At 38.2% G+C, this 25,838-nt stretch overlaps 1 protein-coding gene across 3 annotated transcripts in view; it reads right to left on the reverse strand.

The window, feature by feature from the left end:
- Positions 1-25,838, reverse strand: part of LOC149074664 (uncharacterized) — a 151,226-nt gene that overhangs the window by 40,892 nt on the left and 84,496 nt on the right. The window contains exon 1 of one of the 3 annotated variants that reach the window (XM_089247102.1): positions 7,326-7,498. The exons of the other annotated variants lie outside the window; for them this stretch is intronic. The gene's annotated coding sequence lies outside the window, so the exon portion shown is untranslated. Of the gene's footprint in view, positions 1-7,325; positions 7,499-25,838 lie in introns of those variants that run through there. 3 annotated transcript variants of the gene reach the window in all.

Raw genomic sequence — 25,838 nt, forward strand, 5'->3', positions numbered from 1 at the left:
ATATTTTCAAGGTTATGGGAACCCAAATCTGAGATCTCTTTGTGGATGTACTGTGAAAATAAGAAAATATTCCATTCTCGCAGAATTTTTTGCAATCGTGTTTCGAATATTACATGAATTTTGCTAGAAATATGACATAAAAATACCTTTTTCACAGAAAATGACATTTAGGTAGTCCAAAATTTATTACTGTTTTCACCATTTTGGGGCATTTTATATCCAAAAATGTTATTAAAATTCACTCCAGTATCATTTTAAAGAAAAGTGGCAGAAAAGATACCCCTTAACAAGTGAAAAATTTAATCGATTCCCAGCCCTAGTCACAGCCTGTAACGAGTACAAGTGTTGAAATTCCGAGAAAATATATTTTCTTGGATCACTCACCTTTAATAATACATGCTTTCGACTTGTTGAACACAACGACGGAAAAAAAGTTTTATTAAAAAAAAAAAGAAACACGAATCACACACACACACACAAAGCATTACCACAGTTGACCTTCATAAATAGGAAGGAAGAGAAGATGAGTCATAACCTGATCTTGATGTGTTCGACTGACTGAAGAACAAGACAGGAGGATGGCCTTGTTAAGTGTGAGACAGCCATTATAACTCTAATAAATGAACGAAATCTTTCATGCGTATTGCTCTTCTATTCATTTTTGCAGGGCCGCCCTTACCAGACGCGATGCCAGGTGCATCTCAACAATTTTGGGACACCAATTGTTTAGAACCCCCCTTGCCCCGATTTTATTTGAACCGCTTGATTTTAAAAGGGAACTTCTAACAGTTTTAAAACTTTACAGAAGAAAAAAACCAATGGGCCCCCAAATAAAAGTTTCAGGGTTACTTCTAATGTATTTCACAGTAAAAAATTAATCTATTGGATGCGTACCAAAATTTATTGCAATTATTAACTTTGACAAAAATTCAAATTTAATTTTTGTAGAAGTCCCCTTTTAACAACAAACAGTATAAACCTTTCGGAATTTTCAGGGAAAAACTACGATAAAGCCAGGAATATCAATAAAACTCAAATGCAATTCAAAATTTATTTATAAGCAAGTAAATTAAAATTTAAAAACTTAAATAAAATATTAAAAAAAAAATTATTAACTCTTCTACGTACAGATCAGATTTTTTAAAAGAGGAATAATAAAAAAAAGTGAAAAATGAATATCAGTCCTCTACACTTGAGTCACTTGAAGGTCCTCGTAGATAGGTTTGGATGTCTCGTTAAAAGGGAAGGTGTTCCTATGGGATGTATTTCATAGTTTTCCTCCGATGTTATCCATTATGCTTGCCATAATTGTTCTTCTGGTGATATATGCTTTTATATTGGATATTTTGGTTATATTTGACATTCCTGAGTCATTTTTCTCAGAAAGAAAAGCTGCTGCCTTTTCTCTCTGAGTCTTTCTGCTGTCCAGGCTCCGATATGAAAATACTTTGCAGCAGACAGCTGATTCATGCTAACATTCAAACCTGATGAATAATTCGTTTATTTCTAGTGATTATGACGTCATAACGCATAATGCGCTCGTAAACTGTAAACGATTTCCATACACATGTAGCTTTTTCTTTGTTATTTATAGAAATACTGACATTCACAAACTTAGGGAAATTGAAAGTTTGCAGTTTTTGTATATGTTAGCATTAACTTTCAGTCGATGAAAGTAACATTTCAAGCAGCATTGTTCAAACAACATTAAGCAACATTTGCTTGAACAACGCATGATTGGCATTTGCCGACTCAAGGAAAAAAATGTTAAGACACAGGGTGGGCAGAGTCCGTAGAACGTCAAAAATTCATAAAACCGGAAAAATAACCGAAATAAAAAACGGTTTGCAGGGATAACATCGCTAGGTGGCACTTGTAAGAGCGATTTCGGTGGAAATATGCAAATGAGACGGTTATAAGAACTTGCGTTCCTAATCCACAATCAGTTCACCGTTGTAAATCGTGTATGTGGACCTGCTGCACTCTGCCGTAGCTGAATTTGTGACTCGCCTGTGGTGGCGGTTATGTGGAACGCATACTGCTATAATAAATGATTTGGAGGCATTCTGTTCGTTATTTGCACATCTTTTCTTTGACTTGTGTAAGTCAGCGGCACCTATCGACTGTTTTTTTTTTCACCTATCTTAAAAAAATTCCCGTGCCCTAGCGATGCTAATCCTGCAAACAGTTTTTAATCGGTTATTTTTCCGGTTTTTATTCATTTGTAAAGTTTCTATGGACTTTTTGCCCATCCTGTAGTCTCCAACGAATAAGGCTGGTATTACACTATAAAATTTTTCCAAGTCCTTTTATAAAATTTGAAAAGTTCAACCAATAAGATTATCGGTTGCATTTTCTCGAATGTAGCCTATGAGCTCTATTGGTTAGATTTTTCAAGTTTTATAAAAGGGATTTTATCAAACTTTTATAATGTAAGGCAAATACACGAAAAATACAAAACTGCTAATGCATTTCAACACACAACGGGTGCCGTTTTCAGAGGAAAAAATATTCAACTACTAATCACGCTGACCGAGGATCCCTCTTGGGTTGAATACAAAATCTTAACTCTCGTTGGCTCAGCGGAAAAAAGTACGTCTATTCGCTTCAAACGTCATAGTTAGAATGAAGCTGAGAGCATGCGTGTGATACTAATGCAGCTGCCTGATTGGTCTATTCGAATTTTCTTATAATTCCCACTCGTAATGAATTTAAGCCATGGCGTTGCGATCGGTGGTGTAGATTTATAATCGTTTACTAATATGTATTCGAAAGCCCGAATATATGTGCTTTCGTAGAAATTTAAATCAATTGTGGACTTGACTGTGAAAAACTCTCGCTTTTTGAAATTTAAATCCATTGCCCTCTTGTCAACAGTGAGCGGCGATGGTCGATTTTTCACATTCCTGATTCTTAACACAACGAGCGTGTTCATTTAATCTTGCTTTAATGGATCTCCTTGTCTGTCCTATATAACCAAGACGGTAATCACCACATGCAATGCAATAAATGCCCCATTGTTTATTCTGTGGTACAGCATCGTTAGGGTGCTTGAAACCTAAGCTTTTAGTAGTCACATCTATGGTTGTTAGGTTAAACATTTTGAGAATCGGTTTGATCTTTAGTAAGAGTATTGGATCGTAGGGTGATCTTCATTCTGACCACGACGTTTGAAGTGAACAGACGTACTTTTTTCCACTGAGCAACCGAGAGTTAAGATTTGGTATTCAACCCAAGTGGGATCCTCGGTCAGTGTGATTAGTGGTTAAATATTTTTTCCTCTGAAGACGATATCCATTGTGTGTCGAAATGCATTAGGAGCTTTTCGTGTATTTATCTTATTCGTTGGTGACTTCTCAATATTCTTGGACAAAGTTGATTACTCTTCCAAGTACTAATTATAACTCTCTGTGGTCGAATAAATTTAATTTTTATTTCTTTTAATAAACTCTGATTTTCTTGAAAAGTTCTACTGTAGTCAAAACGACCATATCTTTGGCGTTAGCGAAATTTTACGATTGTGGGATGGACGGAAAACTTAAGATAAATGTACACTGCTGGCCACCGTAAATGCAACACCCTGAAGGAAGCATGCAAATAATATGAAATTTACAACATGCATTAGCGGAGGTGAGATATGCAAATGATTAGAATTTCAGCGCAGATGCACATCACGCGCGCCTGTGGCGCCACTTCAAAGCGCTATTTAAGGCTTGGAGATTTCGACGATTTGAAGTACGGCAATTGTGTTTTTCTTGTGGTTTTTTCAAAAAAACGATCAATTATGCCTCGTAGAAAACAGCGATCATCTTTTGATCAAGTATCCGAGTTCGACAGAGGAAGGATAGTGGCCTACCGAGATTGTGGATTATCTTTCAGGGAAATCGGTAGTCGTGTTGGACGAAACCAAACAACTGTAATGCGGATATGTGATCGTTGGATGCAGGAGGGTACGACGGACCGACGTGTTCGATCGCATCCACCTCAGTGCACCACTTCACGTGATGACAGGCGTATTGTGCGTATGGCAGTGACGGATCGCTCAGCCACATCACGAACCATAGCGCAGCTCATTCAGTCTGTACCGCATCATTCAGTGTCTGCGCGTACCATTCGACGCCGTTTACAGCAGAGTGGTCTGTCCGCAAGACGTCCATTGCTTCGTCTACCCTTGACGCAGAACCACAGACGTCTCCGCCGCCAATGGTGCGATGAAAGAAGGATGTGGACGGCACAATGGAATGAAATTGTCTTTACTGACGAGTCACGCTTCTGTCTGCAACACCACGATGGTCGGATTCGAGTCTGGAGACACCGTGGAGAGAGGATGCTGAACAGCTGCGTTATGCACCGCCACACTGGTCCTGCACCGGGTATTATGGTATGTGTCGGTATTGGATATCACTCTCGCACTCCTCTAGTATGCATTGCCGGTACTTTAAAAAGCCAGCGCTACATCTCCGAGGTGTTGGAGCCAGTTGTCCTTCCTTACCTTCAGGGCTTGCCCACAGCCATATTTCAACAGGATAATGCACGACCACACGTGGCACGCATTGTCCAAAGGTTCTTCGTCAATCGCCAGATTGAATTGCTTCCCTGGCCAGCTCGCTCTCCGGATCTTTCGCCGATAGAAAACATGTGGTCCATGGTTGCTCAACGATTGACCCAGATTACATCCCCAGCTGCCACACCAGATCAACTTTGGCAACACGTGGAAGCTGCTTGGTCTGCTGTACCCCAAGAACACATCCAAATTCTCTTTGAATCAATACCGAGGCGTGTGGCAGCGGTGATCTCCAACAATGGCGGCTACTCTGGGTACTGATTTTGGCAGGAACCACACTTCACAGAAGCCTATAAATTTAATCATTTGATGCTTGGTCAACATGTTATCTACAAAATAAATATTGTTGCGATATCTCTTGTCTTTCTTGGTGTTGCAATTTGGGTGGCCAGCAGTGTAAAATTGAATAAAATGGGGAATATATACTGATGAAACTGTTGAAATGAACCTATATAAACTTCTTAGGTTGAACACTCGTTTGTTTAACGATCAGTTTGTTTTACGTGTATGGATTAGGGGAGGAGGAATAGCGATGCCATGGCTCACTCCGTTTAGCGAGTCATATTTTTGCTTTCCGGAGAGTGATCCCCTTACGAGTTTTGACTGTACAGTGCCCGCCGATTATTAAAATAACTGTTATCCTGATGATTTTTATTTTACTAAACGGCTTATTTTTATAACCGGTGAATCAAAAGCTGAAATTTCTAGAATATTTATTTCTGAAGGAAAATTATATCAAGTAAAAATATGTATTTTACATTCATGAATTTAAACTTGTGTTAATGAGTAATTTATTGAATTTTTTGAATTGGACTTCACCACAGACCGTTTGCAGTTCCCTTTACAGTACTTGAAAAATACTTTAATTACCTATAATAGCGATAGACAGGAGTTTTCCCCGATTTAGAAGTAGAAAACCCGTTTTCTAAGTTCCCAGTTTTGCCATTTCTCCAATTTGTTTATTGGCCAATTTCCTAAAGATTATATTTTCAAAAACAAAATTAATGTAGGTGCCGCGTGACTATGAGCGCCACAAAATTCCAAAATTACGTACGTTCTTAAAATTGTGAAAACCACGGTGGAGACGATAGAACAAGAAATACGGTAACTAAACTAAAGAAATTCGTAATTTTTACACAACTTTAAATTTTATTTGTGATTTTTTTCAAATTTTCACTTGAAAAAAAATTGAAAACGAAGTCCAGATTTCAAAAATAAAACCAAATAAAACACAAAATTGTATTTCCTATCAAGCAGCACATAATTTCTTTGTATATATGAAATTGATTTCCGTTTTTTTTAAAAAAGCGGCGGTATTGATTTTATAAAACAAAAATTTTATTATTTTACGATTGGTACCGATTTGGTTTCGTTTTTGGCATTTGATTTTATAAAGCGGCTGATTTTATTAGTTCCGGGTAATGGATAATATAAAAAATGTGAGCATTGAGCGAAAAACAAGAGCCAACGAACAATGGTTCATGAACGGTTCAATGAAACTTATTCGAAGTTAGAAACTGACAGAAAAAGTTAATAGTAACTATAGAACTCGTGTGAAAAAAACACAAAAAATTTCGACAAATAACAAAGAACATCCCTCATCGCGATTTTTAACCTATATGTATGAAATTACATGTCTTGACTGACTAATTTCCTGACTCGTCATCACCGAGCAAAAATCACCGAAGTTAGAAATATGAAATTCGGTCAGTAGTTTTATTTTATGACGTAAAAACTGACTAAGAAAGGGGTTTTCAAAATTCAACACCTAAGGTGGTTATAAGGGGATTCAAAGGCTATATAGAGAAATCATACGGAGCCGAAAGAGCTGAGGCTATAATATGAAATTTGGTCAATGCAAATACAAAGGCCACAACAGACAAAATATCCAGCGAGGTGGATGAAAAAGATGCCCATAAAAAATATGGATGTCGAATACATATCTAAACTATATCGAAAAATGCAGCAACCCAATAAGAGCACAATAAGAACCAATAATTATTATAAAATAATCGTTTCATTATATGATGTAAAGACTGACAAATAAAATGTTTTAAGAAATTCGACCCCTAGCGGGGGTTCAAAGGTTGCATAGAAAAATCACTCCAAGCCAAAACCGCTGGAGCTATAATATGAAATTTGGTCAGTAGTTTTACTTCATGACGTAAAGACTCTAAGTAAGGGGTATTTGAAATTCGACTCCTAAGGGGGTCATAAGAGGGCTTCAAAAGTCGCATAGAGGAATCACGTCGAGCCGAAACACAGAGATGAAGCTAAAATATGATGACTCACTAAAAAGGTTTTTTCGAAATTCCACTCCTAAAGAGGGTTGGGGGGGGGTCTAAAAGTTATATAGAGAATCACGCCGAGCCGAAACCGCTGAAGCTATAAATACGAAATTTATCAAGTATTTTTATTTTAAAATGTAGAGACTCACTAAAAAGGAATTTTTCGAAATTCCACCCCGTAACGGGGGTTCAAAGATTATATGGAGCAATCATCACTGAGCCGAAATCACTGAAGCTCTAAATATGAAATTTAGCCATTAGTTTTGTTTTATAATGTAGATGCCCATTAAGATGGGATTTCTGAAAATTTAACCCCCACAGATGTCACGGGGCTTTTAAATATTATATGGAGGAAGCAAATTAATTTTCAGATTACCAAATCCACGCAAGTGAAGCCGCGGGTAACAGCTAGTCATTTGTAAAGCTTTAGCATGGAATAACGACTGAAAAACGATAAATTTTCATCAACGTACCTGAATGATGTTTGAAATAATGCCGGTATTGAATGAATCTAAGATATTCACCACACACACATACCGATCTCACCAGGAATCCCGAAAAAACTTTATATTAAAGAAACAAGACAAAGGCATATTCACCACACACAAGCTATCTTTCTATCTTTAAATGATGGATGTCCAGAAAGAAAGCGAACAAATATCCAAATATTATTTTCGGTACAACACCAAATCTCCGAGGATTACAAGACTCTTATCTTATCGCGAATGAAAAAAAAGAAGATTAGGGTTAGAAACTTAAACATCAGATATTGCAGCGTCTGAAAGCAATATCATCATCTTCATCGTAATACCTACTTATAAGCAATCTACTCATTCGCCCTGTAAAGCTATAGGAGAATTAAAAAAAAATTAATGCTTGACATCCAAACCAAGTGCTCAATACGCGTTTTTAGGAGATACTGCTCAATGTCTCTTAACTCTACTTATTTACGACGCATCTTTCCATGAAGCGTTTAAGAGATAAATCAACAAAAGTCGATAAGAAGAACGTGCAATTTACATCGTTGGCAGATGCTTCAAAAACTATGTATATATGTATATAAGAGATCTTGAAAGGTCCAATTCCAGAAAATAGGTCCGATTTTATAACAAACACGTCCTCAGCACTTTTCTTTTTATTTCCTTGTAAATTTTTCCTCCATGTTAATTACTCAAAACACCACCACCATGGTTGTCACTGTTTAATTATATATCTTGTTAATCCCCCCCCCCCTTTTTTTCCGTTCCTATAATTCTATTGTGTATTATTTTCACTTTGTTAGACGATTTGTCTATGTATTAAATATCCAGTATGAGCCATTCCTGGCTCCTTGGGTATACTCTATCAATTGTATATGTACACTTTTGATGCTTGAATAAAAAAAAAGAAAGAAAAAAGAAAAAAAAAAAAACAATGAACGGTGGCAATGGTTGCGCAAAACATCCCTTTCTTCTAAAGATAAATCCGATTAATGAACCGTTGTATAGCGTTTATATAAATCCCATCAAAAACATTTCATGTAAAAAATGAACCCAGGTCTCGAGATTCTTTACCCGTAAAAAGTTATGATATCCGATATACGGCCCAATCTGATACTGTTATTAACTTGGACACTTTAATTCACGAATCATTCCAAGGCTCCACAGCTTTAGTTGCAGAACATTTTGGGACTTGGTAATTATGCAGCACATATTACAACTTACCACGTTATGTAAAATAAAATCAACGCTATACACATATCCTTACATAAACATTACTTGATGGAATTTTATTAATGGTGTGAATAATGATGCTTGACACCACGGCCGACACATTCTCGTGCTCCGTAATTGCCAAGTCCCAAAATGTTCTTCAACTAAAGCCATGGCCATACTCGTGTCAAAGATGGCCCATAGTCATTCGCAAATATTTGTTTTCCCCTGATACAAAGAAGCAGCAGCAGGCTGGCTACAGAATTTGCTAATATTTGTCAAGAACAACAGAAAACCGGTTTTTCCAGAACACTCTTCGTGTTGTGACTGTTGGCGTTCTTCAACCAATGTGTGGCCATATGGATTGGAAAATAGAGAAGGGAGGCAGCTCCTTCTTGACTTGGTGGAAGGTACTCGACCAGCCTTCCAATACCTTCTAGCTTCCAACATTTGACTCTCATGGTGTATTGGAAAGACTACTTGCCCATGGAACGTATTAGGCTAGCCTTGACACGAGTGTGTCAAAAGTGTGTCTTAAAGGCGTGGAGCCTTGGAGTGATTTGTGAATCAAAGCGTCTCACTTAATAAAAGCATTAGACTTCGCTCTATATCAGATATAACTTCTTTTTGTAAGTACCGTATTCCTCTTTTTTTGACGTTGCGTACATTTTGTGTGGAAATAGTTTTATTATAATTTTTTTTAAAATTACATAATCAGAACACTGTTTCACCACACAAAGTCAAATACACGCGTTGAACGGTCTTACCGCATGATCCGCATTTTAAGGGATATTCGAGTAATTTTGCTGTCCCGACACTATTTTTAAATACATGCCCATATTTTTCATCGTAGCTCAGTTTAATTCGTAATATTTGCTAAAGTCGTGGACAAAGGTGATACGGGTAAATACATGTAAGGTGTCGGGTAAATTTCTACTTCTCATACATTGTCTTTCACCACCTACAAAGCACAAATAAATCCTAAAATGGATGCATTTATCTAGCTCCAGCCTAGTATGTACAGCGTGGATCAACCCCTTGGGGTAATGTGCTTATATCCCTCATGGGACAGAGCCTGGGTCATGTCTGGCATTACAGCCTAGTATGTACTGAAAGAAAATTGCCACCTTCCCCCCGGACATAAAATTGTAATTTATTAATTAGTTTACTAGAAAGAATGCAAGAGAATATTCGTACCGTAATAGCTTTTGCTACCAAATTCTTCCTGCGACCTGGTCAGATACCATGCCAATCAATCGATGTTGCACATCCTGTCTGTGGTTTCTTTTGCGGACAAGCAGAAATCTCATCACTTCAAAGTTTCAAAAACCACATTTATGATTGCGGCATCAAAAGGCAAGTTTGTTCATTCTCCACAAAAGCACAATGTTTGTTCAAAAATTAATCATCGGTGTGGTTGAATTTCTTGCAGGCAGGGCCCGAATTTGACTTGATGGGGCATTGGACAAAAGAGGTATTGGAAGCATCCCTAGACCGTGGTCGAAGAGGTTTTGTACGTCAGCAAATACAGTACATGTTATTTATTTATTTATTTGTATAATAATGTTGGCCGAGGCCCATACATGAGAATGCAATTGATGGTGACAGAAGTAGACTTTTGTTTTTCTGCTTTGCTTTTTTTTTTTTTTGTAAACACATCAAAAAGCATATTCACTATTTTAAATGAGAACTGTAATGTAAAATTCTCCATGTGAAATATTTTACAATAAATGTTTTTTTTTTGCATTTTTATATAAGCAAAATCATTGATAATGTCATCAAAATTGAATATTTGAGTTATCTCAGCTTCAATACACAATAAAGCTAAAGATGACAGTTTTTTCTGTAAATGACACTTGAATGAACTAATAATTTTATCGTTTTTAATGAGATCTTTCTCTAGAACAATCTTTTAATGATCTTTCTCTAGAACAGTTTGATATTGGTGATGCTGTCAATGCTGATTCAGTGTCGTCTCAACATTTGGAAACATCTCTTCTAAACCTCTAGCGTTATTTAACATTTGTAGCATAGTGTCATCAACCGGTACCAAGGATGAAAATTTGTAAAAATGTTTGCAAGATCAGGTGCATAAAATTTTGCATTGCAAATATACAGAATCTTCATGAAGATTTGAGGATTTCATGCTAATCAAACATGCAAACTTTCTTGTCATTGTTTCATAAATAATTTTACTGTCAAAAGACGTGAAATTGAGGAATCGAACAAAAGACTGACAAATCGAAACATATTTTTGTCGTAGAGCTAATATTGCAATAGGTGCATTGTACATGCTGTGTAAAGTCTGAGTCTGGTATAACATTAAAATTGATATTTAATAGGGTTTGCTAATAAGGGTACTTCGGAAATAGTATGATGTGATTTAGGGAAAAAAGTCTTTAAATTTTCAAAATTTTACTAAATAAAATTTATACAAATTTGAATAAAATATATATTGTTATAAGTTTGGGGGCCCCCTTGAAACATGGGACCCTGGACGAATGCCCATGCGAAAATCGGTGCCTGCTTGCAAGGTCAAAATCCATAGAATTTACCACTCACCTCTGTGTTTATCCCTGACACAAAAAAACCCTTTTTTCCAATATTTATCACGCATCTACCAGTATTGTTTTCAGAACAAAACCCATAGAAGAACAACGCGTTTTTTTTTGAGTGAGTGTGTGTGTGTGTGAGAGAGAGAAGCGCCGTTTCTTTCATATTTACGCTGTTCTTATTTGTTACGATAGTTTCCCGATTCGGCAGGAAACAGACCATCAACTTTGCCGAGATGACGTCCGAAAGCACTTGATGCTGATGATGATCTGATGGCTGTCACGTGTGTATAAAAGTGTTTCAGTTGAACGAGTCAAGTTTCCGTTTTGGAAGTCAATCTACATCTTCCAAGTCTCTACCCCCTTATAATTTTCAATGCAAACGCGTCAACTGACACACAACTATGGTTTTACATTTTTGTCCCAAAAATATTATTTTCGAAAATTTATTGTGCCGCAAACGCCAAAATCAAATATTTTTTTCTATCATTTCACAGAAAGTGAATACAGGTGTTTCTCCACAAGTTACCTAAAGAAGTAAAAATTGTAGGCTATATTTTGAAATTCAAGTGAAATATGAAAAATTATCTGCAGAAAAAGAGGAAAATTTTGCTGCTGAAAAAAAAATTGATTATTTAGAATATTTAAAAATAATTAAAATATATACTCTTTTTTATGGGATGAAATAAAATTTTTTATTTCATCCAACTACACTACTAGATGGCGCATTGTAACCACGCGTATGAGTGCTTGAAGTTGTTTTTTTTTTTATAAATTATGCTTGGCCAGGAGATGACTGTAGACAAACTGATGGACCTCCATTGCATGCAACAGCAAGATCTTATGAAGGGTATGTTTTCTGAGGAAGAGAGAAGTGCCTCACTTCAAATAAGGTTAGACATGTGTAAAATGCGGGAATCTGTGCAAAGTTCTGTAGAAAAGAACCCGTAAAATAAAACTGTAGCAAGTGTGCGAGAAATGAATCTATCCAAGAAAAATGCAAATTCCCCATTTTTGAGAAATCCTTAAAAGGAGGTAAAAACAAGTGTCATTAGATACGTTCTTTTTTCAAAGTCGGACAAAAAGAATAAGTTTATTATTATGTTGTATTATTGAATGAAGCCATTTTTATTAGTCACTTTTATGTGAATTAATAATTGTGGAACGAATTATGCGAATTTCCATTATTTCTTATGGGGAAGTTTGATTCGAATAACGAGCACGTTGCCGGAACGAATTCAGCTCGTTAACCGAAGTTCCATTGTATATAAATTAAAAACTTGAAACACAGTACGTCTTGATGAAGATTGAAAGAAATATATCATTAACATATTAATAACTCGTAGAAATGGCAATAATTATTGTGGCGTAGTGACGCATCCGATAGGTGAAAAACGATAGCGTACACTCGTTAACCCTATTAATTAATTGATTGCTTACAGAAAGAAACGCAATTCTGGTGTCAAGTTCAATGTTAGGAACTACAACTCGATAGCCTGTGTTTCCATTTCATTCATTAAAAAAAAGATGTCATTGCGCAGAAGATCTCTCGACCAAGTCAAAGCCATAATCACACCGGAAATGTGTTTTCAACTGGCTTCTCTTCACCCATTTACATTACAATTCTTTTATCTCTCCTCTTGATGATGTCATACATGACGCGTATCCACAAAAATCAAACGCACTTGGTATTTACTTTTCGGCTTATGTTTACACGTTCGTTGTGTTATGGAGAATGGGATAAATGTTATGTAAGGTGGCGATTATTATTATTAGTATTTTGAAAGTTAAGTGATTTTGTAATACCACTTGTACACCTACACTCTCACACACAAAATTCCACATGAAAAACACTACATATAATTATTAATTATTGTTAGAGATTATTATTATGTTTTTTATATACATATATCCCACGGAAGTGGTGGAATGTGAAACATCTTTGTCTTGGATCAAATCCTTACACATGTATCCCTTAATTTTCCCCGCTAAGGTATGTAATTCTTCGCCGTAGAAAACCTTTCAAATTAATTAATTGGCTTAATTAGCGCCGGGTGTTGTACGACCACGGACAATAATTAAAACCCCAACGTTCGGCGTTTCAATTTGTTCCTCAACACAAGACACGTCAATAGATAGGATATTTTTCGTCGGTACATAAATTCAGAAATGCAAGCCAATCGACCGGGGATTTCAACCGAAAATTCTATAATTTGGAATTCTTTTATCCTATGTTAAACGTGTTGGATCGTGCTTTCCAGTGTCATTTTGCTCTCTCTCTCTCCCCCTTCTTCCCCCCCCCCTTTTCTCCTTCTGGAATGACTCATATTCCGAACCTGCACCGGTGGTGACGGGTTTTTCGCGGGCTTTTGGGCCGAAAAAGAAGATTACAGCCGTCGTCACGATCACGTGAGGTGCGGCCACCTACGAGAATCCAGAAAGAACTCGGACGAAGAGAGAGCTACGGAGGACATAAATACCTCACGGAAAGGGGTCTCGAGGCTTTTTTCCCCGGAGTTTTCGCTGGAAGAGAGAGAAGGCGAACTCTCGACTTACTACGTGGCGTTTGCGCCGCATCCCCGCTCCGAGGAGATGCCCACCTGAGAATCTGGTCCGCCAGAGCCACCTCTCGTCGACATCGTTCCATCCGATGGACCGCTCCTCCACTGTCAACTATCCTAATGAAAATATCGCAGTCATCCGCCTTGCAGAATCCTTCAGTGCCACTTCAGATGCCGAAAAGATGCCCACCTGAGAAGCTGGTCCGACAGAGCCACCTCTCGTCGACATCGTTCCATCCGACGGACCGCTCCTCCACTGTCAACTATCCTAATGAAAGAATCGCAGTCATCCGCCCTGCAGAATCCTTCAGTGCCACTTCAGAAGCCGAAAAGGTGCTCACCTGAGAAACTGGTCCGACAGGGCCACCTCTAGTCAACATCAGTTCGTCCGGAGAACCGTCCGTCAGTGTAGTGCCTTCTCCCGGATTCCAGAGACTGACATTGTCGTAAACGTAAGTAGATCCTATGATCTATCCTCCTGGGGCCCATTTACAGATCCCTTTTCTATCTATTCCCGAAAACACCTCCCTGTTATCTTAAGGTCTCTCTCGCGATATAATTGATTTCAAATCGAGGCCTTTCCCCCTTAACATATTTAACCGCTCACGCCCCAAATTTTTCATGTCGACAAAGGCGATGGAGGTGTTCTACCCCATAATTGATGTTAATTTTATCACGGGGATCCCCATTAAATTCTCTGAATAATGATTTTCTGTTATTAAAATGTCTGGATTTAAATTTCCTCAGTGTGGACTTGACTCTTTGTGTCTAGTGTTTATTGAGATCTATAGTTGATAATGATAAATGTCGGACTCTGGGTTGTACCACCTCTTCCATTTTGGTAGGGAAAATTTCCCCTTCTCTTCACGGCCGCCCCTAGTACGAAGTCTTAAATAAATAGAAAGTATAATTGGTAACTTAAATCGCAATATAACAGTTGATTTGGATGAGGAATTTTTGCTCGGCTAAGATACATGAAATAAATAGGTAGTCTGGATATTATGCCGAGGTGAACAGGAAAAAGGCGTCACTTCTCTCTACCGGGAATCGAACCCAAGACCTCTTGCATACCGGGCAAACGCACTGACTCTTATACCGTAGAGAGATGATCCTTTTCCCTTAAAACACGAACAGTTGAAGCTTTACGGGAAAAAGTTAGGGTGCTAGAGGGCCCGGTTATAACGGAGCCTCTGGTCGTCGAGCCACCTGTTGATGAAGAAGCAATCTCCACGAACAACGACATTTTAGAGGGCGAATGGGTGGTCGTGGATGAGGTAGAGGGGGATAGTGATAGGGGTTTAATCATCGGCGATTCTATGGTTAGGGAACTTGGGAACCGAGTGTGTAGGGATTTTCGGGGTTTCGAGCGCTGTTGTCTTCCTGGGGGGAAGATTGGCAACGTTCGAGCCGTTTTTCATCGCCGAAAGCTGCCCTTGCGGGTGATTCTGTGGGTGGGAACAAATCAGGTAGGAGCGAATATTAGTGAGTCTCTGTCAGAATACCGGGATTTACTATTATCCGCTAGGGAGGGGGGTTCAGATGTGGCAGTGATTCCAGTGCTGCCAAGGGGTAGTAGGGGATATAGGAGTAGGATCCACCAATTTAATATAGGCCTGAAGGACATTTGCTCCTCACTTGGGGTCACGTTCTTGGAGCTTCCCGCATTTACCGATAGGTGGCTTCGTTCGGATGGGATCCATCTAAATAAGAGAGGGGTCTGGGAGGTTTACGATAGTCTTAGGTCAGGTTTTTTACTCCCAGACCACGTAGTCGGGAATGCGGGTTAGTTAATGATAATCACAACAGTACTGACTTGAAATTACCCACCTCTGACTTGGATGGCTTCTCGATTGACAACAAACCACCGGGCAAATTAAAATGTGTGTTAATAAATGCCAGGAGCTTGGGTAATAAGAAAGATTTTTTAGAAACTATGATAGTTGTGGAGGGCTTGGATCTTATAGCCATTACAGAATCTTGGGCAAACGATGGGGATGAATCTTTCTTACACATCTCAGGATACGATACTTTTTTGAGAAATAGATCTGATAGGAAAGGGGGTGGAGTGTTGATATACGTGAAATCCTGTTTGAAGGCTAGAGAGTGTAACGTGCAGAGAAGTGATATTGAAACCATATGGGTTGAACTTGAGAGCAAAAGACGTCATAAACTTATTGTTGGGGTTTGTTACAATCCACCGAATAGGGATCAAAGCTACATTGCCAAAATGCATGATGAAATTTCCTACATGTGTAAGCGACAGAAGGTTCTCATACTAGGGGATTTCAATTACCCGGGTATTGATTGGGAGAACCTTTCATCTGGAAATCAGTATGAAAGAGACTTTCTTAAGTTGGTGCTCGAAAATTTTTTGTATCAGCATGTATCAGAAGCCACAAGGGGTACTGCTATTTTGAATTTAGTTCTTACTAGTTCTGAGGATCTAGTTGAACATGTTTCGGTGGGGGAAGAGTTTTCTTCCAGTGATCATCGTATCGTCAGATTTCACTGTAACTTTTCCTCGGGTAAGGTTGATAACAAAAGACTGGTTCCTTGTTTTCGGAGAACTAACTTTGATGTTTTGAGAGGAAGGTTAGCGGAAGTTTTCAAAGACCGGTTGGAATCAGTAGGGGTGGTAAGTCAATGGGAAGAATTTAGTACGAAGCTGTCCTCTGTTTTGCACGACGTCATACCCTTTGTTCGAAAAAAGCGTGTTTGTACATCACACCCTCTATGGTTCACGGATAGCGTGCGGAACCTTTATCTTGAAAAGAAAAGAGCATTCAGAGAGTATAAAAGTGGACGTGGTGACCTATCATTGTTTACTGATAAAAGAAGACTGTTGAAGAAAGCGATAAGGGATAGTAAAAAGCAAGTTGAATCTAAGTTGGCAGATAACATTGGCTCTGACCCAAAATCATTTTTTCGATACGTCAATAATGGATGTAAGGGGACAGTTGGTCCCCTCTCGATAGGAGGCTCTAAGGTAGAGAGCAATGTAGGCATGTGTAGTGCTTTCAATGACTTTTTCGCGTCGGTTTTTAATGGAGATAATGATATTCGATATACGGGTGTTGCATGGGGTAATAAAACCCTCAACGATATTCAAGTAGAAGACGTGGAGGTCCTAAATCTTCTAAGAAATGTATGTGCAAGCAAAGCACCAGGGCCAGATGATATCTATCCCAGGGTTCTCAGGGAAGGTGCTAATGAATTGTTGGGGCCAGTCGCACAGATATACAGGAGTAGTGTTGCTGAGGGTATCGTCCCGAGAGATTGGAAACTGACTAACGTTGTTCCGATATTTAAGAAGGGTAGTAGAGAAGTGGTGTCTAATTATCGTCCAGTGAGTTTGACGAGCTCCCTCTCGAAAATTTTGGAAATTATCATCAAAAGGCAGTTTGTGAAGTGGATAGACGAGAATAATGTATTGTCGGATAATCAGCATGGGTTCAGGAAGGGGAAGTCATGTGTAACTAACCTCCTTTGCTTCTATGATTACGTGACTAAGGCTTTGGGTAAGAGCAAAAATGTCGACGTTGTTTACCTTGATTTCCAGAAGGCATTCGATCGGGTACAACATGGCAAACTCTTGAAGCGTTTACACGAGATTGGAATAGGGGGCAACTTGCTGAATTGGATAGAATCGTGGTTAAGAGATAGGTCGCAACGAGTTATGGTGAACGGGGAATTCTCTGGTTGGACAGACGTCACAAGTGGAGTTCCTCAGGGAAGTGTCCTTGGCCCCATACTTTTTTCACTTTTTATCGACAAACTCGATCAGGGTATCGATGGAATTACTAGCAAATTCGCAGATGATGTGAAGCTAATGGGGGTAATCGGGAATGAAAGCGATAGGGAGTTGCTCCAGACCAACTTAAACAAGATTGCAGCATGGGCAAATGAATGGAGCATGACGTTTAGCGTAGATAAGTGCATGGTCGCTCATTTTGGTTCGAACAACCCACGGTTCTCTTACGAGTTGAATGGTGTCACTATCCCGGATGCAACTAGAGTCACCGATTTGGGAATTCTCATTGACGAGCGACTTAAGTTTTCTGAACATTGTTCAGCGGTTGTCAAAAAAGCGAATAGAATGCTTGGTCTCATTTTCAAAAAGGTCTCTTCGCGTTCTCCTAAAGTCATTCTTCCGCTTTTTCGAGGCTTAGTTCGTCCTGGACTGGAGTATGCGGTAAGGTTTTGGAGACCATACCTACAGAGGGACATAGACTTGATTGAAGGGGTGCAGAGAAGAGCTACGCGTGTCCTTATTGGCACACAGGCCTTGAGTTATGAAGAGAGACTTCATTTTTTGAATATGTTTACATTGGATGAACGCAGGAGTCGAGGAGATATGATCGAAGTGTTCAAAATTTTCAATGGGATGGATAGGATGGACCATGAACTTTTAGTACACCGCCAATCGACTGCTTTTACAAGGGGACACCAGTATCGATTGGTGAGGGACAATGCAAGGTTATGGTGTCGCAGGGAATTTTTCTCTAATAGGGTTGTTAATAAATGGAATAGCTTACCCCCGGAGGTAGTAAATTGTAACACAATTGACACGTTTAAAAAGAAATACGATAAACATGTTGGGGTAAATCGAGAAGCTATCCATTCTTAGAATAAGACAACCATAAGTATTCTTTATGGGCATTGTATAATATTTTATCATGTGTATATATTGTTTATAATTTGTGTTAATTGCATTTTTAATGGGGTTGCTGTATTTTTGAAACATATGACATCCATATTTTTATGGGCATCTTTTTATCAGCCACCTCGTTGGGCATTTTGCCTGTTGTGGCGTTGTATTTGTATTTGTATTTGTTACTTGTTGAGTAGAGACTGTAGCCTCTAACTTCAGCTTTTTACTCGGCAAGTAACGCAACTGTGCGTGTTTTAACGGAAAAAAGGATCGTCTCCCTCTCTGTCTCTCTCTATGGTATAATGGTCAGTGCGCTTGGCCAGGGTGCAAGAGGTTCTGGGTTCGATTCTCGGTGGAGATCAATGACGCTTTTTTCCTGTTCACCTCGGCATAATATCCAGATTCGTTGATTTTTTTAAATAAATGAATCTTATCTATTGGTAGCACAGTTGCTAAATACACGTTTTCCTATTTACTCAATTTTTGTGATATGTTGGAAAAATTCAATAAAAAGTAATACTCTCTCGGTTGTACGTACGTCGATTTTGCTTCGAAACGTTTTCCTTCAAACGTTTTCCGTGTTACTGGAGGCCGGGATGGATTCGCATCGCTGCTGATGATGTAACCACCTTTTCCTTCGATAACTGGAAATCATTGTTAATCGTTTTACCAGGTAACGACATTCTGATCGCGACCCAACCAGCAATTGTTAAGTTGTATCTGCAGTGTATATAAGAAAATACTAGGTTTTTCTTCGAAAGTTTTCATAAACCTAAAGTAAATCTCGACTTTCTTTCTTTTTTGGAAAACAGAAATTATTTCCTACTGTTATTAGGAATTATTTTATCACATTTGTCTATAAGGGTGGAAATGAAATTATCACGATTGATGGTGTGTCGATTTCCTAAGAACAAAAACATTATTACTTTTTTTTCAGGAAATAATGACTTTCACTTTGGTAAATCATTACGAAATCGAACTGATTATAATTTTTTTTATGAAATACAGACTAAAATACGATTTTTGCGCTCATCTTAGACCCCTTAAAAACGTGAAAACTGACAGATAAGCCTATGGAAAGGAGACGTTGCTGGATGTTGGTGTTAAGACGTGTATGTGTCTGCGGATGCATGTAATAATCATTGGAATTCTACGATCGATTTAATGAAAGAATTCTCGATATTTGACAAACAATGGAAAAAAAGAAGGGGGGGGGATGTTATCGACGCATGTTTAACATGAATAAGTTATGTCTTTTATGTTTTTCGTTACAAATCAATTATGTGACCTAACTCCAAGAAGTGTTCACATTAATATGTTATAATTGAACTTGTATAAACTAGATCTATCCATAGATACCTGTGGCTTTTTCTGTGTACTATGTACTTCTCGAGATATAACGTGAAATGATTTGCTTACGGTATAGTACAGCCAGTCTGGTACCCAAACGTGAAGACGTATTCCCATTCATAGGTAAAGGGCTAGAGTTGTGTGAAGGAGATCCATTCGAAGACACCAAAAACTCTTATACTTTTGTTGTATAAGAGTATACGTTGTATACTTTTTTAGATATTGAGCGCTCAAATAACTTTGCAGTTTTTCTCGTTACATTATGCTAAACTTTTGGTAGCACAGTCGGTTCGGTCAGGCAGCCAATTTTTAAAAGATGTATTCACATTAAAATAAAAAGTTCAACTTGAGAGGCTCTCAAAAAGTTAACTCAAATATTTTTTAATACCTTCGTTGTAACTACATACATTCTGGTAACTCATGGTGGCTCAACGATCAAATTCGATCTCTTGCAATGTGATGTGCCTTTCGATCCTAGAGGGTTATAATCAATCCTGCATAGTAGGATGATAGTTTAAGAACATTGCACATTATTTTTCTTGGACACTTAACGAAAATTTAATTCGTTGTAGCCGTGATATGGCTTGAGAATTGCACTTCAAAGGCTCATTACGGCTGACGAACGCAAATTTACAGAAAAAAAAATGCAATACACGGACACGCACAACCGATTTTTTTATAAATATCCTTCACTCCGAGGATTCGTATTTGTATGTGATTATATACAGGGTGGGGGGGGGGGGGCAAAAAGTCCGTAGAAATTTTAAAAATCCATGAAAACCGGAAAAATAACTGAAATAAAAAAACGGTTTGCAGGGTTAGCATTGCTAGGTCACGGAGACTTTTTTAAGACGAAAAAAAAGATAGGTGAAAAAAACAGCCGATAGGTGCCGCTGACGTACACAAGTCAAAGAAAAGATGTGCAAATAACGAACAGAATGCCTCCAAATCACTTATTATAGCAGTATGCGTTCCACATAACCACCACCACAGGTGAGTCACAAATCCAGCTACGGCAGAATGCAGCAGGTCCACATACACGGTTTACAACGGTGAACTGATTGTGGATTAGGAACGCAAGTTCTTATAAGCGTCTCATTTGCATATTTCCACCGAAATCGCTCTTACAAGTGCCACCTAGCGATGTTATTCCAACAAACTGTTTTTTATTTCGGTTATTTTTCCGGTTTTATGAATTTTTGACGTTTCTACGGACTCTGCCCACCCCGTGTCTTAACATTTTTCTCCTTTAGTCGGCAAATCCCTATCATTCGTTGCTCAAGCAAATGTTGCTTAATGTTGTTTGAACAATGCTGCTTGAAATGTTACTTTCATCGAATGAAAGTTAATGCTAACATATACAAAATCTGCAAACTTTCAATTTCCCTAAGTTTATGAATGTCTGTATTTCTATAAATAACAAAGAAAAAGCCACAGGTGTATGGAAATCGTTTACAGTTTACGAGCGCATTATGAATCACTAGAAATAAACGAATTATTCATCAGGTTTGAATGTTAGCATGAATCAGCTGTCTGCTGCAAAGTATTTTCATATCAGAGCCCAACATCGTGTACATGATATTGGACAGCTGAGAGGAAAGGCTCAGAAAGAAAAGGCGGCAGCTTTTCTCTCTGAGAAAAATGACTGAAAGAGCAATGGAAAAAAACTGAATCTCGAATAAAATAATGCAGAAAACACCAAGGATGAAAGCAAATGTTTCAGAAAATACACGTAAAACATTAGCAATTGAGATAATCGAATAAACTCAATCAATCATTTATTTCGCTTAGGGCCGCATTCACCGACATGGTTTAAACTGTAGTCACAATTTTTGGATAAGAGATCTACATACATTGGTTGAAAACCTGAATTTAACGAATCCGCGCGTGTCGATCTGTTATCAAAAAATTGTGACTATAGCTTAAACCATGTCGGTGAATACCGGCCTTATGGGGCCAAACCGGTGCGCACGGTTGGCAAAGAAAACATGTTGATAATTAGTGTATGTAACCTATAAATAATTAATGATAAGTAATACATAATAAATAACATGCATTTAGCAAATATGAATATGTGCATTGAACAATGTGACAATCATTGTGTGCTCAAGAGTTTTTAGAAGCAAGGAACTTAGTTAACAAAATTTATTTGTAACTGAACATACGGATTTATACATTGGCTTAAACCGGCCTAGTTGCAGCTCAATTTAGAAAATTTAATGGTATAATCACATGATTGTGTGCAGGAAAAAGTAAAGGTTTCTAATTTGAAGCTCAGAGAACTCTTAGTTATCTGAAACACAAAATTTTGTTGGTTTGTGTTAGGTTTGAAACAAGAATTTAGAAATACAAAGTACGTTGTAAATTGAATAACACGCATTCCATAAGCATATGGAATAGATCGAATATTTGATTAGACACATTTGGGCAGTTTTTGTTCTGGTCTAATATTACATATATCCGTTGAAGAAGCACAAGAATTTTCCTCCAGCCGATATTTGAAAGATCAGTTGCTTCTACAAAAATGGAGCCCTAGAACAAAGACCGCTTTGCATCGTGAAGTCGCATAAGAGTTGGTGTGAATATACAGAGCGTCCATAATTAAAAAAACCCTATTTTAAAGTAGCCTACAGGCGAACCCAGTCATCAGAAAAGTGTGAAATTTTGTGGAGGACTTCATGAACTGATGGGGATTTGTTTCGGGGGGGGGGGGGGGTAGTTGCACATGTCGCCACCAGAGGGCGTTTCACTTTGAATACTCGTAGTAAACATGTAAATTTATGTGATGGCACCCAGCAGCTGGTACAAAAGCTAGAAACATTCGCGGAGACCTTGTTTCTCAATGTTTTTGCTTCTCACAATGACGATAACTTTACGAAATCGTGCTTTCTTGGTCAAATGGTTTTACCAAAACAGCAGTTCCGCAGTAACTGCTCTACGCAAATATCAGACTTGGAAGAGGATTCGAAAAGGTCCAATGAATGTTAAAAACCTTTGGAGTATGATAACGAAATTTGAAACCACAGGATCGTTGGCTGTTCGTCCTGGAAGAGGGAGAAAACCCGTTTCTATATAGACGCAGTACAGGTTTCGCTTCAGGTGGAAGAGGGCAGAGCTTCAAATTCTCGTGGTAGCACAAGTGTCAGGCGTGTAGGATAGGCCACTTTCAACTGTCCATAAGATCATACGAATATCCTCCGAAATTATCCGTACAAACTTTTACTTGTGCAGCGGTTGCTTCCACATGATTATGACGCTGAACTCCGGTTCTCACTGCAGTTTCTAGTTCGCGTTGAGGTCGATTCAGAATGGCCTTGGAATATCCTCTCTAACAGACGAAGCGCATTTTCACTTGGATGGTGCAGTGTCAATATTCACAACTGCTGAATTTGGGAACCAGAAAATCCGCACGCTATCTTAGAGGATGATTCACCAAAAGTGACGGTATGGTGTGAATTTACTGCATTATTTATTCTCTGTCCCTATTTCTATAACATGTCCAGACTGATTGATTCATTGACTGGCTGATTCACTGACGGATAGATTCATCATCGCCGAGCCGAAACGGCTGAAGCTATAAATATGACATTTGGTCAATAGTTTTATTTCATGGCGTAAAAACTCGCTAAGAAGGGGTTTTTAAAAATTCGACCCCCCCCCCCCTCCAAGAGGGTCATAAAGGGGTTCAAAGATTATATATAGCGAAATCATGCCAAGCCGAAATCGCTGAAAATATATGAAATTTGGCCAGTTGTTACATTTCATGATGTGGCTCACTAAGAATTGGTTTTTCAACTTTGGGGTCCTAAGGGGTTCAAAGGTTGTATACTGAAATCATGCCGAACCGAAAACTAATAAATATGAAATTTGGTCAGTAGTTTCATTTTATGATGTAAAGAGTCACTAAGAAGGGGTTTTTCAAAATTGGACCTCTAACGGGTCATAAGGGGGTTCAAAGTTTATATAGAGAAGTCATGCCGAGCCGAAACCGCTGAAACTATAAATATGAAATTTGGTCAGTAGTTTCAATTTATGATGAAAGGACTCACTATAAGAAGGGGTATTTCAAAATTCAAACCCTGAGGGTCATAAGGGGGTTATATAGAGAAATCACGCCGAGCCGAAACTGCTGAAGCTATAAATATGAAATTTGGTCAGTAGTTTTGTTTTGTAATGTAAGGACTCACTAAAAAGGGATTTCTCAAAATTCAACATCCAAGCAGTGGTGGTTTCACAAGGAAGGGGTAATCGGGTTGGTAATCCTCTACCCCCAGACATGCGGTTAAATTGTTGGTTTTTTTTGCAATTCTGGGAGAAAAAATAAATTAGAAAATGAAACCATACACACACAAAGTTAGTTTTGGTGATGTATGATATAGGAAAAAAAGTCACAGCACAAATTCTCAGTACAAAAGTCACATCTAAATTGTTGTCAAAAGCTTCCCCCCCCCGGGATTACAAACTCCTGTCGGAAAAAAGATTAACCCCCAGACACAGATTCTCTCTGGGGGGCCCCTGTATCTAAGGGGGTCCTAAGTGGGGATATGGTTCAAAGATTATATGAGGGCAATCATCGCTGTGTCCAAACCATTGAAGCTATAAATATAAAATTTGGTCAGTATTATATTTTGATATAGAGACGGGGATTTTTGAAAATTCAACACCAAGGTGTCATGAGGAGTTCAAATGTTATATGGGAGAAATCGTCCCCGAACAATTTTCAGCTTACCAAATATCTACACGAGAGCGAAGCCGCAGGTAGCAACTAGTAAGGTATTATATGACCGAAAATTTTTTTTCTGAATGATTCGCCTAGTATTTTTTTAGAATTTCGAGAGGAGAAATACCTAAACGCCAAAAAAGACAGACTTTAGAAAAATAGTGTATATATGTCTAAAGTACAGCAAACCAAAGACAGCAACTATCACGAAAAAAAAAAACTTGATATAATTATGACGAAATAAAAAACTTGATATAATTATGACGAAATAAAAAACTTGATATAATTATGACGAAATAAAAAACTTGATATAATTATGACGAAATAAAAAACTTGATATAATTATGACGAAATAAAAAACTTGATATAATTATGACGAAATAAAAATTCGATCAATCCTATTGAAATTCGTTAAGGGAATCGCTGAATAAAGAGTCAATTCAGGGATGACTTGTATTGTGTCTCCTCTAGAGTTTGAAGAAACGACATAGGCCGTTAACGTTCTTCCGAACGTTTCAATTGAATCGTCAGTTATAACCCCTTATTTAGCAGTGTTACTCTTAAGCAACACTCAATTTTCTTATATTTTTCAAGTAAAGACATTGCATATTTTGAGCTCGTTTCGGCATTGATACTTCTAAGAAACTCCTAAACATTAAATTTTTACTTGTGAGCTGTTCGAGAAGTCTTTATTATTACCAGCAGAATGGGGCTCAAAGGTGCACGTCTCCTATTTCTTGAGAAAAGAAAGAACAATTTTTGACCCTTGCATTTTGGACAGAAATACCATGTGTCGAAGAGACATATTACTGTGCATTCTTCAACAATGATAGAAAAGTAAGTTGGCAAACAATAAATGACATTTTTATACTATTCGAATCTATGTAAATCATATAAATACAGTGTGTTCCCTGAAGTGCAACACCCCATAGTTCTTAGATATTGACAATACATACTTTTGTCATGTAATAACATTTTTCTCTTTGGGGTCATTCAAGTATTACGTCAGCATCGGGGGGGGGGTTCGGATTTGCTGACTATTGATGACAAAGGGAAGAGGGGGGCTTTGAAGGTTGCTTACGTCATGAACCACCCCTTTTTGCAGATATGAAATATTCTAAGCTGCTGACGAAATTTTGCTTACTGGGGGGGGGGGGGGCAGTGTTTCGCTGACAAGGGGGGAGGGGGTCAAAAATGGCTGAAAATCTGCTTACGTAATATTTGAATGGCCCCTTTGGGATATTTTAATGCTTGCCAATTAAAATGGCTTGGGTTAAGAATGGAATAAAGACCAAAAAGAGGAAAATTACTTTTTGTGCTTTAAATTATCTCCAAGGGACCGTTCAAGTATTACGTCATCATCGATGGGGGGGAGGGGGTTTCCGATTTGCTGAATTTTGATGACAAGGGGGAGGGGGGGGTTTGGATAATGCTTACGTCATCAACCACCCTTTATGAAAA

Source organism: Pholcus phalangioides, unplaced genomic scaffold, assembly GCF_987345545.1.
Source record: "Pholcus phalangioides strain wild (caught in Gottingen) unplaced genomic scaffold, Ppha-v1.0 ptg000017l_1, whole genome shotgun sequence".
In the NCBI taxonomy this organism is placed as follows: domain Eukaryota; kingdom Metazoa; phylum Arthropoda; class Arachnida; order Araneae; family Pholcidae; genus Pholcus; species Pholcus phalangioides.